This window comes from Calliphora vicina, chromosome 4 (assembly GCF_958450345.1).
Source record: "Calliphora vicina chromosome 4, idCalVici1.1, whole genome shotgun sequence".
NCBI classification, from domain to species: Eukaryota; Metazoa; Arthropoda; class Insecta; order Diptera; family Calliphoridae; genus Calliphora; species Calliphora vicina.
The window spans coordinates 64,087,074-64,103,953 of NC_088783.1; positions in this window are offsets into that span (position 1 = coordinate 64,087,074).

Sequence of the window (16,880 nt, forward strand, 5' to 3'; positions counted from 1 at the left end):
CGTAGATGCTTGAGCAACACAAAAAAAAAGTGTTAATATTTCCCCTGGAAAATCAAGTTATATTCTTGATAACAGTCCCAAGAGTGTTTGCGTGGTCTAAAGCCATTAGATTAAGATGCGTATGTCACGTACATATATACATATACTAGTTTCAAGTTCGGCTGACGTGATATTGATGTTGGTGCCAAAGCTGCTGCCACCACTTCTAGTTGGACAAGAACGTACAGTGGTGAAAAATGACAATAATCAAAAATAAATATAAAACAGCTAATCCACCGCTCTCAATGGTTCCAAAATAATATATATAGTTCTTTTTGTGATCAGATCGATTTAAGAGATATTTTTTAAAATTTTAAGTTGTTTCAAAATAAGGTCATATATATTGATTCCTATGGTTCCAAGGTGGAACAAAGAGCCACAACAAAGTTTTTTCATTGTCATCTTTTTCGTGCTATCAGCTTGACTTCGGTCCAGAACTTTCCAGTTGAGTTTGTTTCAGTCTCGATTTGTCTTTTCCAGGTGTTAGCAGGTTGACTCTTCTTCTTATACTTCTTTGGGTGTTCATTCAAATGTCGCCTTGACTACGTTGTCGTTGGTAGGTCTGAGAACATGACCAATTTGCGATTGATGATCTGGATACGTATTGGTATTTCACCTGTTCTTTTACATAGGTCTCTGTTTGTGATAATATTCGGCCAAAATATCTTGAGGAGTTTTCGAAACGAGCGATTGATAGATACTAGCAAGGATTGCAAGTCGCCAGGATTCACAGCCATACAATAGAACGGAACGCACAGCTTGGCCCTCAGATGAATTTGGGGTGATCTCCATACTTTTTGCAGTGCCCCAGATTCTTGGTTTGCCTTTTTGATGCGATTTGTAATATCTTCTCGCAAGCCGCCTGATGCTGATATAACACTACCCAGATATATAAACGATTGGACATCTTCAAGATCTACGTTGTCTATTTATTTGAAACTTTTGGGAGTTGCTGGTATTTAAACGCAAAAAGTCTTTTCTATGTTAATATGTAAACCAGCATCAGTTGTCGTGGTCTGTATTTTCCCTAGTTTGGCTGCCATGTCGTGGAATGTGTGGCTTAGCGGAATCTGCCGTCGGCATAATGGAGATTCTGGAGGCGTCCAGTTAGGCCCCAAGGGATACCTCTTCTATTGGTTGTTGTCTTAAGCATTATAACGTCAAGTACTATATTGAACAGCAATGTCGTACACCCGCGTTAACTTTAAATGGTCTTCCCTGATTGCATTCATGTAACACCATACATGTTGAATACCGGTATAAGACACAGATCAATTCACGCGGAATCAATTCACGCGCTTGACAAATATCCTGAGTATCGAAAGCTTTAGCTAAGTCTATAAATATGCAATATAGAGGGGATCGGCATTCCACCGATTGTTCGATAATAGTACGAAGACTGTTCACATGATCCATGCATGAGTGATGTGCCCTAAAACCAGCCTGCTCAGGTCGAAGTTGGGATGACAGTGATGAGGAATATTTGTCATGAAGGATATGCGCTATTATCTTGTTAATCATTGCCAATAAGGTTATGCCCCACCAATTTCGACATTCCGTCAGGTCACCCTTTTTTGGTACCTTTATCATTACCCCAATATTGAGCTCAGGGGGAAGTGCATGTGAAGTCCATAAGTCTTCGATAATGGGCCGTATTATCCTAGCTCAAAGATGGGGATCGACCTTATCAAATTCTAGTTTGATGTTGTCCACGCCTGGTGCTTTACTATTCATAAGTGCTTTTATAGCATTAACTATTTCCGCTTCTTCTGAGCAGGCCATATTTATGTCAATTGCAGGATGTGGAGTTACACATTGACAGTGTAGCTTTGTGTTGGGTAAACAATGGGTCAGTTGTTACCAGCTATCTCCTTTGTCAATCCATATAGATCGCTAGTTCTGTGCATATTCGCTTATCCCGTCGAGCACTGCGTTTAACCATGCGGTCCATAGATGAATATAGGATCTGCAAGCGTGTTCTCGATGCTCTTGTTCTTGCTGCATTCATATTGTTACGATTTGAATTTAACGGTCGGTAGCAACTGCCAGCAACATTCATCGTATTTATAAACATTTCCATCAGTTGAAGCTTCTACTTATCAACAATATTGATAGCATGCGGTTATTAGCATTGTTTGAATGTATGGCAACACTGATCTAGAATTCGCATATAGTAGTTGTCCGTTAAGATCATTGTAGAAGTTTCACGAGAGATGGCATGTGTATAAATAGTGGCAGAGGTTGCAGTCGTCAATAAGTCTAATTTGAAATATACTTAAGTAAAGACATCGACTGCATTACCAGTGTATACTTGTACATTATAAAGTGTGTGTATTTCTGCGAGTGTATAAAAACACTTAGTGACTATTTATTGCTGTACATTTGAATAAATAAAGAGTTGTTGCAATTGTAAACGTCTAAACTGCTTTTATTTGCAAACAAAAGTATCCAGTTTATTTAAAGGAAATAAACCCCCGTTTTAAAAGGTAAAAACAAAACAATATCATTCTTAAGTTGTCATATCTCATCAATGAGTCACCAGCTCTCATCCGTAATCCATATTTTGCGCTTATATTGTCTTTATCCTTATCACACTCCACTACACACATTCATGTTCCGATACCTCTTCATATCGCCTACTTATAGTTCCCATGAGCCTTTCTCGTAAACTAGCATGCTGAAGTTTGCCCACATCGTACTGAACCAACAAGCAGTTGATGGTCGGAGGATCCGTCAACATCTCGTCTGTTTCGAACATCCAGTAAGGAGTCTCTTCATTACCTACTTATGAAAAACCCAGGTTACCTTATATATTCTCCTATGGGTAAATATCATCCCACCGATGGTTAGGTTATGTTTTGCGCATATTTCAGCAAATAGTTCACCATTCACGTTCATTCTCCCCATTCCTTGGGATCCCATTACTCGTTCCAAGTTTTTGAATCTCGCCACTAGGATCATCTCTTATAATCCTCTCCAGTTGACAGCCAACTCCGTGGGTGCATATCACTGAATACAATAGATATTGCGTGCACGGGTGCGTAGACGAAGAGAGATGAATCTGTCGGAATGGTGTTTCCATATAATCAAGGCCCGTTTTGCATCCTTAGATAGTATACAAATCAATGCCGATATATAAAATAGATAGCCAAAGCGATATTGAGACTGATTCTACATCTGAATTATTTATAACCGCTATTTGGTCCTACTGTTCATTGCAATGAGAGAGACGAAGCAATGATTTCCACTTGTATTGGGAAAGCAAGTGTTATCCATGTAATAACTACCAGATGCTTTGACGAAGAGGAGAACGACATTCATATAGACGCCATCAATTCGGCGGTAGCAGGATTCCGTATGAATGTCGTACTTGGAGGTCGCCCACCACCGATAACAGACGCCGAGCAACTGGCTTAATGCCTCCTGGTCCCGCATAGACCGTGCCGTTCTCAACTTATGATCAGCATGTGGTCAGGGCCAGCCCTACTTCACTATGTCCAATAGATTTATGGTTCCATCCAGCAGAAGTAGCACAATTTCTTGGACTTTATCTTGCAGAACTCCCAGATTAAATATTATAAAATTGTTCACACTGCTACAACAACAACAACGAAGAGGAGAAAGTATTACTATGTGACGTGGTATGAGCTTTTTTCAAATTTTTAGCTTTTATTTTGAAACATTTGTTCAATACATTTATTCAAAGTATTGGCCATTATTAGCTATGGCAACATATGGAATCCAAGCCAAAAGAACTCTTCATCTTATGAGGCCAAGAACGAGTCAAGCCAATATTTAATACTCTGTTCCAAAGTGAAGCGTATCCTAAAGAGAGCCTTCTGCATCGACGCCATGTATATTTGGTTTGGTGGCGATTTCGCTGGTGCAATATGTAGATAACTTCCATACAGCTCAATATTTACAAAATATAAAATAACAGTTGAGGAAGAGCTAAGCTAACAAAACAAAGTTGCTTTAAATGCCAAATTAATGCACAAAACGATAATGTCCTAAGTTTTAATTTGTTCCTTCAGAAAACACTTTAAAGTATCTTAAGTTATATTAACTATTTGTCAATCCACCCCACTGTGCATCACCCATTTCCTAGTTGTTCGCCTTTATATAAACAGACATCAAATTGTCATAAATGGATGTGATGAGCGTCTGCTTGTGTGTGAATATTACTAACATTAACGGAAACGGATTTAACACCACTACAAATGTTTGACAACACAAAACCGAACCACCCAAAACCGACTCTTCGTCAATACCCAAAGCTCATGAAATGAACATTTACCCTAATAATTTCAACATTTTGCAGATGTCTCATCAGGTCTTTTGTATCATCCGATTGTCATTTGCAAGACACTTTGGCATTAGTGTGTGTGTGTGTGACAGTACAACAACTAGTATTTGTCAAAATGTGTTTGTTTTGCGTAAATTTGAAATGTAATCAATTAACGCTTGTAAGCCAACGCATATTAAACAATTTATATTTACACTTTACCAAACTGTTAAACCATTATAGCTGGTTGTCTGTGTCAGTTGGCGTTTTCATTCCTTTGTAAATATTTTTAGCATGTTGGAAGACAAAAAAAAAAAAACTTTTCAACTATTTAGTAGGTCATTAGCTAAAGGTTGAGCTAAAATTCACATTCATCCGCAATGGCTTTAACTTATTTACCCATTCACGTATTAAAATCAAGCACAAACTTCATCTTCATCATTCGATATAAACTTGTTTGTGCAAACTCGAACAATTTGTATGTGTAGTGTGTGTGTGGATGAATGAGAATTTTACAAGTTACAATTTCTTTACACTAAATCGTGTTGAAGAAAGTGTGAAAATTGTCTACTCAATATTTAATTAGTAGAATGCGTGCCTTAAGTCAAGCATTGAATGAAAATTAACAAGTTGTATTTTGTTTGAAGAGCAAATCATATTTGTACTAAAACTAATTGAAAATTAAATATTGTTAGAAACATATAACCAGTTGATAGTGGATGCAAAAAAAGACTTAAGAAGAAAATGGTTATTTGTAATAAACTTAACTGAAGTGACCAACTAAATACTTAAAGTTTTTTTACTAAAGACAATTTTATTGGATGTCTGGCTTAAAAATGCGAAACATTTTCAAATTTATATAAATTTATTCAAAGTATTGGCCATTGTTAGCTATGACCTCTTCCCATCTTTCTAGCAATATATGGATTCCGAGCCAAAAGAACTTCTCATATTTTGAGCACAAGAACTCTGTTTTGAAGATAAGCCTATTCCAGAGAGAGCGTTCTGCCTCGATCGAAACAAATAGTAGTCGGACAGGGAAAGGTCTGAACTATAAGGCGGAGATGCAAATCTTCCCAACCACTTCTTTCTAAATAGTTTTTAAAAGGTATTGAAAAAAGTGGCCGAGCGTTGTCATGTCTGGGCTCATAAATATTATGGGAGTTTTCCGGTCAATGCTCACTTCAAACGTATCAGTTGCGTTCGGTACAGGTTCCCTGTGATGGTGTGGCCAGATCTAGTCCTACCAAATACAAAGAATTCCTAAGTGCCATGAATATTTGGCTTTGGTGTCGATTCGACTGGTTGGCCGGGCATCACATACTCCTCGGTGCAAAACTGATTTCCTTTTATAGCGCACTGTGGGGCAGAATCAACATTTTTGGGAAATAAATCACGCATTTCTAAACCGCTGATCGGAATAAAATTTGACGCAGACATAGCCTAGGAGTATTCGAGTTTAAATTATTAAAATGGGCACTACAAATGCTAAAGGGACGGCGCTATGGGGTCTCAAAATAGGGTACTTTCGACATGTAAAATTTTTAAACACGTAAAGATTTTTATATTTTTGGAAAGCACTCAGTCTATGTTTTGAACATGCTTGCGTTTGCTATTTATCTCTTATAATTTCCGAGTTATAGGCATTTAAAAATGTTGCCATACTGTGGTCCGCTTTTTTAAATATATAGATCGTACTTTTTTTAGTAGTGGGACGACTAAATCATAATATTAATAGGCAAGTCGATTTCTATAGACCCCTTTTACGCTCACATTATACATTCAATTTGGAAAAGAAATATTCCATTTTAAAGGGATTTATTCACAGAAGTTTTATTGAAATCGGTTCAGTTTTTTAGGAGTTAAAAGCGTTTAAATATGTTATTAACACATATGCAAAAACGTGTACATGTGAACCTTAAGCCAAAAAGTAAACAAAGCAATGCATGTTTGCCCAATTTGTTGTTGTAAATAAATAAGAAAACAAAGAAGACTTTTTAAAGTCACAAAAATATATTTTGAAGTTCTGTAGAAGTTCTGTAGTTCTGCAGAACTATAATTGTAAAAGTGTTTAAACTTTTAGCAATTTAATTTCTTATTACTGTGCGGAGTTTAGCTAAATATAGACGGAATTAGATTAGAGAGCATAGCCCCCAAAATGGGAGGGGTCGGATAAAGAGGTGAGTCACCTCCCATACAAAGTAATAATTGCAAGGTTCTTCAAACTTTGTCCGCATAGCTCTCTTACCATTTTACACAGATTGACTGAAAATGGTCGGGATTGGGTTAGTGGTTGTGGCACAAAGTAAATAATTAATTTTGAATATTTGGAGAACTATAATTCTAAGGGACATTATTACAACTTGCCTTTATGTTCGTAATAGTAAAAGTTAACTTTAAGGGTAACTTTTTCTATTACTTAAAGTTAGCTTTTACTATTACGAACTTAAAGGCAAGTTGTAAAAGAATTTAAATTCTGTATCAAGCAATTTATTACCATTCTACGCAGGTTAGCTAAAAACGAATTTATTTCTGTTCCCTGTTCGGCATGATCAGCTCATAACTTTCCTTATAAAGGAAAGTTAAAGTAAAGCTTGATATTTACATAAAAGGTTTAAAAATGGGTGGGATCAGAGCAGTGGAGTGGAGTGGTATCTCCCATACAAAATTAGTTAGTAATTGAGAGATTTTCAAATTTTGTATGTGTTATTTTCGTATTTCATTCATATTTTTTAATTTTACTAGGGTAGGGGTAGCGAAGTGCACCGGGTTATGCTAGTTATTTATAATATACAAAAGATTTCAGTGCAATATCAATTATGGATCCAAAAATAAACGATTTTCAATAAAAAATTAAAAAAATAGTAGATTTTTGCTGTTTTCTGGGCGAAAAGGTGGCCTACTCTTTTTAATTAAAAAAAAAACTTTCTTTAAGAACATATGTATAACAATTTTAAGTTTTTCTGTAAGGCATCTTTATGGAGAACATTTCGGTATAAAAACCAAGTCCTATTTTTCGAATATGTCGCTCTAACGCCCTTCCGAATTTGTCATATTTTTTATCAACATTTCAAATTTGGGCCTCATTTTCTAAAATCTCAAAGCTGGGATCAGAAAAACGAAAGCAGCTTTGAAAACCTTGATGTGTCCGCTATTTATTCCTAAAGAACTTTTCCAGCCCCGAAAGAAATGTTGACCCTATGAGCAAAATTGTAAAAAATACCACTTTTGGGATTTTAGCTCCAATTTGACCTTTTGAAATTTTTTTTTCAATTTCTGTTATCTAGGATAACAAACTTAAAAAAGGTTGATAATTCACTATGTTAGAGTCAACGGAGACATATACTGTTATATACCAATAGATTCGTATTGACGTGCTGTTTCAGAATCTATGGTGATATTAAAAAAATTATCTCAACTCCACAGTTAACAGTTATTTTTCAACGTAAAAATAAAAGTTTGCATGAAACCGTCAAAAAATTAATTTTAAATAGCCGTCATAAAAAAACTCATTTGAAGACTTTTATTTTTTCCGTCATAAAATAAAAGTCTTTTGAGGAGTTTTATTTTTCCCGTCAGAAAATAAAACTCTTTTCGTTTATTTTCTACTTTTTTCAATATCTTTCTTTATTGAGTCTATCTGATATAATGAGTGTAGTAATTTATTTGTTTAAGAAAGAAAAACAACAAAAATTTAATAATAGGAATCAAACAATAGCAAATTAAAATTCCAATTGTTTTTATTTTAATGACAATTTTTTCAATTGCAATGCAAGGTGCTTTAGAAATTGTAATGATCTGATCATCGGAAAGATTTAGGGTTCAATTTACTTAAAAGGAGTTTTATTTTCTGACGGGAAAAATAAAACTAATCAAATGACTTTTATTTTATGATGGAAAAAATAAAAGTCCTCAAATGAGTTTTTTTTCTAATGGCAAAAATAAAAGTCCTCAAAGTTTTTTTTATGAAGGGTATTTAAAATCTTTTTTAAGAGTTTCATGCTAACTTTTATTTTCAGGTTGAAAAATAACTGTTTTAGATGGATTTTTATTTTAAAAGTCACAAAATAACAGTTATAAAATAACTTTTTTGATATCACTTATAACCGTTGTGATAATTTCATTAAGTTTTGTTAATAAAGAATTTATTATACATTTCTAAAACTAAAATTTGTATCAAACTTTTAATAGGATTGCAAATATTAAGAACAAATTGATCCACATTTATTCCGAACTAATTTATTTTTTATTTACATAAGTTATAACTTGGTCTTACAAAAAAATTAAAATCAAAAATATGCCACTTTTAAACTCCGTCCTTCAAAAATATTGCACTTTTTCACAATAAAAAATTTATATAAATTTTCTTAATATTTTATGCAACAACAAATCAATAAATTCTGACAGTCACAATAAAATATGAAAAAGAACAGCATTTTGGACATGAAAAATCCTCTTTCAAAGTCTCTCGGCTTCTCTTCGTATGGCACCGAATTTCCCTGCTTTTGAATGATTTCTGCTTGTTGCAAACATTTTAAATTTGCTGCTTGAGTAGCTCCCAATGATCTTGCAAGCTCTTGTTGAGTTTTACAATAATCTTCATGGAATAATGCCGCCAATACTTTGTCTTCAAACTTTTTTTGACTGGAATGGGCAATCTTTTCTTTCGTGTCAAAATCAACACTTCTGAACCGCACAAACCATCTCTCCCACGTTGAAAACGATGCAATCGGTGTAATTCAAATGCACTTTTTTTCAAAATAAATAAGTAAAGCAAAATTTCTCGCATATGACGCTTTGTTGGCACAAAATTTCGAAATTGTGACGTATAATTTGGAAACAAGAAATACTAACGTACTTAAGCTTCATGTTGTTTCGATGGGCTAATATAAGCTGCAATGTTTAAACTCCAGTTAAACCCAATTGGATTTAAAGTGAACATTTTGTTAAACCAAGTTTAACTAATATGTTTAAATATGTAGGTCTACAAATCTCAAAAAAAAAACAAGTAAGAAATTATAGTCGGTCAAGCCCGACTATATGATACCCTACACCAATCTAATTATAGACCAATCGCCATAAAATTAGGTGGCATGACTTCTGTATATATTAAACCTATTTGTGTTAAATTTTATTTGAATACCAACATTTTCAAGAAATCTATACTCATTAAAATGATTCTCGGAAGTGAGCTTTATATGGGAGCCATGACTAATTATGGACCGATCGTTATAAAATTTGGTGACATGACTTTTGTATATATATAAATTATTTGTACTGAATTGAACCAACATTTTTAAGAGATTAACGCTAGTTTAAGTGATTTTAGGAAGTGGGTCTATATGGCAGCTATGACTAATTATAGACCAATCATCACAAAATTGTGAGGCGAGTTCGGATTATATAAAACTTATTCTTACTGAATTTGGTTTGGATATCTATATAACTAAGATATTTATGAGAGCTTAACTATTTTCAGATAGGGCAATCGTATGGGTGCTAGGAGAAATAATTTACCAATTCTAACCAAATTCAATAGGCTGCGTCCTTGGGACAATTGTGTCCCAATAATTTTGTCGAATTATCTTTGAAATTGCGACCTGTAGTTTGATTACAAGGTTTACATGGACGGACAGACAGACGGATGGACGGACGGACAGACGGACATCGCTTAATCGACTCAGAAAGTGATCCTGAGCAGATTTGTATACTTTAAGGTGGGTGTTGGGGCAATATTTGTGCACGTTACAAACATCAGCACTAACCCAATATACCCTCCCCACTGTGGAGGTGTAAGGTATAACAACTAATTTGACATTAGAATGCAGTTTACATTCCTACTGGTCATCTTAAACTCCCTACAATTATTATAAATATTTTTTTTACATTCAGCAGTAATACATCATTAGAAACTTTCCAGCCTCATTAAACGTTTCAGTTATATAACAACTGCAACAACAACTTCTCTCTTAACGAACTACATTTTAATTCCTTAAACTTCAAAACTTAGTTTTCTGTTAATATTTTCTTAACTGCTCGTACTTTGGCCTTTTTCAACTCATTTACAACTATAACGTTTTTTTTCTTTTTGAAGAGTGAAGGTTGCATACTAGACTAGTCCTTATTTTGCAGTTTTTCGATGCTCCCAACGCACAGTGGCTCCACTTGAGTTTCTTCGCTGCAAAAATCATAACTTTTCAACCAAATGAGATAATCAAAAAATTTAAAAGGTATATGATAGATAGTGGATCAGCCTATGAAAGGAGTGCTTGAAAATGGTTCTGCGCCTTTCAGGTGCATACTTATGGCTTAGCAAAGTTGAAATTTGTGGAAAAATCAATTTTATGGGAAGTAAAATCAAAAATTTTTTTAAAATTTGTTAATTTTTTTTGTTTCTTTTTAAAGGCTTTATGATTTAAAATAATTCCAGAAAGGATTAAAAAAATAAATTTTTTGGAAAAAAAAATTTGATTGGTTTTTCACGGTCATATGTCATATTTGAAACCATGTCTTTTTTCAAAATTTTACCTCTAGCAAAAAATGGGGCAAGAACTGGCAGCTGGGAATTTTTGCATTAGGTAAAGGAATAATCAAAGAACTTATTTTGAAAATATGGCAAATATAGAAATTGACAGTTTTTTTTTTCCTTCAAAGTTGAGAAATATTGAAAAAATGTATAATTGGTAAATATCGATTTACCTGGACAAATACAAAGCAAACAATACAATTTTTAAATATATAAATATATCTATCAAAAGAATCAAAAATAATGACGATCAGTTACATAGTTTTCGATAAATTGTATCTGAAAGCGGACCAAATTGCCTTAAAATTTTCTGTTTTTTTGAAAACTAAAAATCAGTCAACTTTGAAGGGCTATATCTTCTGAACCAAAAATCTGATTGTAATAATAGTACCATTTTTGAAATCGTTGGACAATTTAATGCAAAATAGGTTTATTCAATATTTTTTAGGGGCACATGAAATTTTGATTTTTGCAACCTCACTTGTTCTACAGTGCAACGTCTAAAATTGTTCTACGTCATATAAAAAAGAAATGCTAGTAGCAATTTACCCAAAAATTGTTATACCCACCATCAAAAATGATGGGGTTATATTGATTTTGTCATTCAGTATACAAATATTCATCGCAGACATATTCTGGGTTCTTATGAAATTCTATAGCCGTCCGTTCCCCTGTCTGTCTATTGAAAACACGATAGGGCTCCAAAGGATCCAAAGGAGCTAGCTGGCTGAAATTTAAATTTTTGGAAATTTCATTTAACAAAATTGGAAAATTTGGAATTTGAGTTATAATAGCTTATCGATGACCGAAAAAGTTTATAACTTTCAGTAATTTGATTTTAAATGACAAGGAACAATTCTACACTTTGGGAGAATTAAAAATCCAAAAAGTGCAAATTAAGAGCCAACCTATTGTACACGTTGCACGTTCTTCTGTTGATGTACACTTCTTTTTTATTCATTTATTGCGGTGCATTGCATTGCATAAAATTATTTTATTGCAACTATGGGATATGAATTTATTTCTGGGGTTTCTTTTCGCTTTCGTTTGGTTGTGCATGGTGGTAAATGTGCTCCTTTGCAATTTAAGTACTTGTATCTATGTGGATTCTATGTATATTTGATTTGACTGTGTGTAAGTGTATTTTTGTATGAGAATGAAAATGAAAAATAATAATAATTGTGCATTTTTAAATCTTACTTGCTCGCAAATAATTTCAGCTTCAACTTGTAAACAGGAGAAACACGTTTTCAGTTGGTTTTTCTTTTAATACAAACAGCTTAATATGTAAGACTTTTTTTTGATTACGAATATTTAGCCCAGTAATATTTTAGAACATGATTTCTTTGTATACTTTTATTAATAAGTTTTGCAAACCAGGAGTGGTTTATCTCAGCAGGGTGGTCAAGAATTTAATTTTCTGATATCCTTCATTTTGTAATAGGACCAGTAGTTTAGAAGATTCAGTTTCATTACCGATTTTTCCGGTCGCCCCTACTGTGTGTCGTAAGATCACCATTTAGCGAGTCCACCCTCCATAATCATTTTTGGGAGTCTAATCTCAGTTATATCTGGTGTATATTATTACTGTCTTCTGCAAAAGATTAAACTATATTTGAAGTGATTGTTAATAAATTATTCATGAATATTAAAAAAGGGGTAGGACAAATAACAGAACCCTGGTGAACTCCAGAGTTCAATCTAAACTCCTCACAACCAAATCCATTTATTACTACCCTTAGAATACATACGCGAAGGGAACTTGAATTACCAAGAATGTCAGATTTGAATCCAGTTCAATGCCACATCCGGTCAAATACTTTAGAAATATTCCCCAATGTTTCGAATGAAAAGCTAAAAGCATTTCCTTCGGAATTCATAATGAGTATCATTGCTAAATTCATTAAATTTAAAATAACTGTCAACGTGATAGTTTAAAAAGCTCTACCTACCTTTCGAGAACGTAAAACTAATTTCGATTTGGCGGTTATTATCTATATTGTAGGTCGTTGTTGAGAATTGGTTGGACATTTGCAAACTTCCAAATATGTGGAAAAACTCCTCAACTTTATGAAAGGTAGAAACGATTTCTAACTGGATGAGCCAGTTAGAAATCGGCTCATCCATATTGGATAGTTCGCCTTTTTGAAAATTGGTTGGACGTTGGCAGCCTTCCACAACGATATGAAAAGTAGTAAAGACTCCTAAAATGATGAGCCAGCAATGATAAACACTTTGTTAGAACAAGCGCAATAATACCATCTGGAATAGTTTGGAATAGTAATTGTCGTCAATGATTTATTGCAGTCGGTAAGATTGGAATTTGATGAACAAATTATCACCAAAAGGTTTACATTCTCCTTAGCATTGTTCACAATACACTCCCTCCTCAGAAATGGAGGAATTACAGCCCTGGTACTTTTTCGGATTCTCCTGATATAGAACCAGACACTCTTGCTGTTCTTCAAGGCCATGTAGCACATCTGTGATGTTCATAGGGTAAGTCTTTAGCTATACATTTTCTAATAGAGACCCTTATTTCTTGTGTAAGATGATGTTCAATATAGGAATTTATTCCGAAAATCCATATATTAGCTCTGACTTACTTGTGACATGTTCTATGAAACCAACAGAAATTTTCATTCTTGTTATGAATAGTGTCATCCATAACAAAACCGTAGTCACTGCAATCTGTGAACCATATTATCATCGAAAAAGCCTAGTTTCCAATTAAGGTTTTCTAAGAATCTTTGTCGTTTCAACTAGCTTATTCGTGATGAAACACCAAACGTCAGAGTGATGATTTTGAGAAGGCCCTGAACACGACAAAATAAGAGAATTTGCGAAAATTTTGCAATATAGTCTGGGGAAGGCAATTGACAGGGTCTTAAACTGCATACTTTTTGAACTTAAGTAGAATTTAAATCATAGTAACAGGAGCAATGCTTACAACCACCAAAGAAATCTCTTTTTACACTATTGAACTGGATGCCGATGCAGCTAATGGCCAGAAAATAGACATTGAACATAGCCTTTAGGATTAGCTCGATTAGCGCATGGAGATATATGGTCCTGCCATATTCCATTATTGCAAATATCTTCTCGATCACACTGATTATTGCACTCCTAGACTTCTCCAAAGGTACTTCTGTTTTTCAAATCCGAACAACACGAAATTAGGTATTTAACCTGATACGATGAAAAAGTTGGCGGATGTGCCTTTAGACAGAAATTTGGAACTATGATGTCCCTTAGAATCCAAAATGAGTGTTGTATTATTCAAGCTGAGGTATCAGCTATAAAGAGAGCGACAAACTGGGTTAGTTATAACCGACTATCTAATAGGGATATTCGTATATATAGTGACAGCCAAGGTGTGATAAAATCTCTGGCAAGTGTTTACCCAGGAATACATCCTTAAATGAGATGGCGAAATATTCGACATTAGCACAGGAATATTATAGGCCACTTTTTTGCAGAAGTATTTAGCGAAGAGAGGCAATGATGTCAGAAGGTGAAATAGCATGAGCTTGCTCACATAAGGAGGGTGAGTAAATCTACATGTATGTTCAGCCTGTATTGGACTGAAATTGAACTTAACTTGGAATACGCAGCTTACAACTAAGTAATATGGTGGCGGTGGTTCGTGAGCACTGGGAGATCTACGATCCAGGTATCTAGAAGAACTCACTCTTTCTGAATTATAGGCTAATGAATTGGATTGTATCGACACTCTACCCATTTGGGACATGATTGGCGAAACTTGGTGAAAACTTACACCTTGATGTTATACTTCAAAGTTAAATATGGGGCAAAAACGGGGCCCTGAGGTGCTCGGGTCATATTCCTGTTTACGGTTGATTAATTTAACTTCGCAGGACTAGAGTCTTATATAGATCCCCGTGGACTAGAGTCTTATCTAGATCCACGGGGATCCATTGAGCTCCAGAACTTGTCGTGTTGGAGCGATGGTGAGGTCACTTCGGTGAACAGGTAGAATATGGTTGGTTAAATGACTGATATTTTTGCTAGTGAGGAATTTCGGGCAACCAATTATATCTTACTAGGTACTGTTGCTGACTCAACAGGGTCATTAAAAGTAGCAGATAGCAATTGGCTCAGTGCTCAAGAATCTTCTTAGAGTATTCTCTTGGTTCCCTCATAACCACACACTTTGGCTTATATGCTGGGAACTTTTGAAACAAGAGACCATATGTCTGACTGTTTTACCAGGCCGGATGCTGCTGCTTTGATAATTGTCCTGGAGTTTGCTGATTGACTAGCTAACTCTGGTGGGATTAGACAGACCGAGCTCTCGAGCAAGGTTCTTGTTCATTGATCTGTGCAGTCAATGTACGAAAAGTTGCCAATTATGTGTTCCTTGCAAGTCCCACAATGACAGTGATTGACGCATTGTCTCTATTCGGTGCTAAGATCACCTTGCGATTAGGCTTTCGGGCAGGAACTCCTGATAATCTTGAGCACAATTGTATGGACACCCATATTAGAAAGAGCAGATGGCTACTGAGACCAAATATGTAAATCACGCCTCACTCTGATGCTACATACATTTTTCAGATTATCTTCTGTAAGGATTAACAACTTTGAAGAACTTCTAAAGTTCGTAAGAATTGGAGTTGTGTAGTCAGAAGGTGTGTTTAAGAATGAGGGCAGCAAGTTTAAGATTTATACGTGCCTATATGTCCATGATCACTACTATTCTAATGAATATATTCTCCTCTATTTTAATAAGATGCAATATACTATTCAGATGCTCTAAAAGTGCAAGCAGATCTAGCATTATATTTAGTTGACAAATATATTGTGGTCAATCATATTAGAAATTAATTTGTCATTATCATAGTTTTGCAGTAAACTCAAAAACTAATTCCCTCACAACATCTTACATCTTTGTTTATGTTCGATTTCCATAACCATTTAAGTCCAGAAGAATGTCTAGACACTTCAAAATGTTTGATATGACAAGTTAATAGTTGTATAATAATCGAATGTTGATTTTTGTGGTAAACTGCACCAGATCCAGATGGTTGCTAAAAACGCAGACGCGGATCCAGAGGGGTGAAAAAGGGAAATTTCACCCCCTCAAAACTGAAAGGTTTAAATATAAAAAAATAAAAAAATTAAACATGTAAAATAAAGTTTACTAATGTTAGTTCTTCAAGTTTCTCCAACCTACATACACCTGCCTATTCTTATTTGTTTGCAAATTAAATATCTAAATTTGTACCGCATACTTTAGGGAGCTCTCTTTATAATAGATGAATGGAGTCAAAAAAAAATCTGAGTTTTACCCGGAATTTTAAGATTTTTTTTCTTTACAAACCATCTTCTGAAAATTTCGAATCGAATAAAACTAAAATCAGCCAAATCGCTCCAGCCGTTCTCAAGTGATGCCATTACATACATGGACCATTTTATTTTTATATATATAGATAGGAATACAATCAAAATTCTCGTACGCAATTGTTACCTAATCTAAACGATACTATTTCATACTCCTAATCTATATATATTTCACAGTAATACTTTAAAATACTGTTCCTATTTCAAGACACTTTAAAATATAAAACATTCACCCAGTAGTCTTTAGTAGAACCCAAAACTAGATAGAGTTTCGCTTCTATCTGACTGAGTAACAGTCCAAAATAATTTTTTATTTTATAAAAATGGAAAATTTGTGTTTAGATAATTTTTTAAAAATCATTTTGCTGGGTTATCTTATTACACAAAGAAACTACGAAGAAAATAACAAATGTTCCAAATTAAATTTTGTTAAAAAGGTACGAGATAGACAAAAAAAACACAATGTCCTTAAGGTATTTTAAATGTTTAATGCAAAAAAGGGAAATTGTAAAAGTTAATTGAATGGAAATAAATAATTGAAAATTACTTTTCACTCACTTGGAATGTTAAGGAATTTTTATTAAAGGAAGTAAATATTTCACTTTGTAATACATGCGTCTTGCGAGTACTTGTGTATTACGTATCTACATAAAACACTTCAGGTAC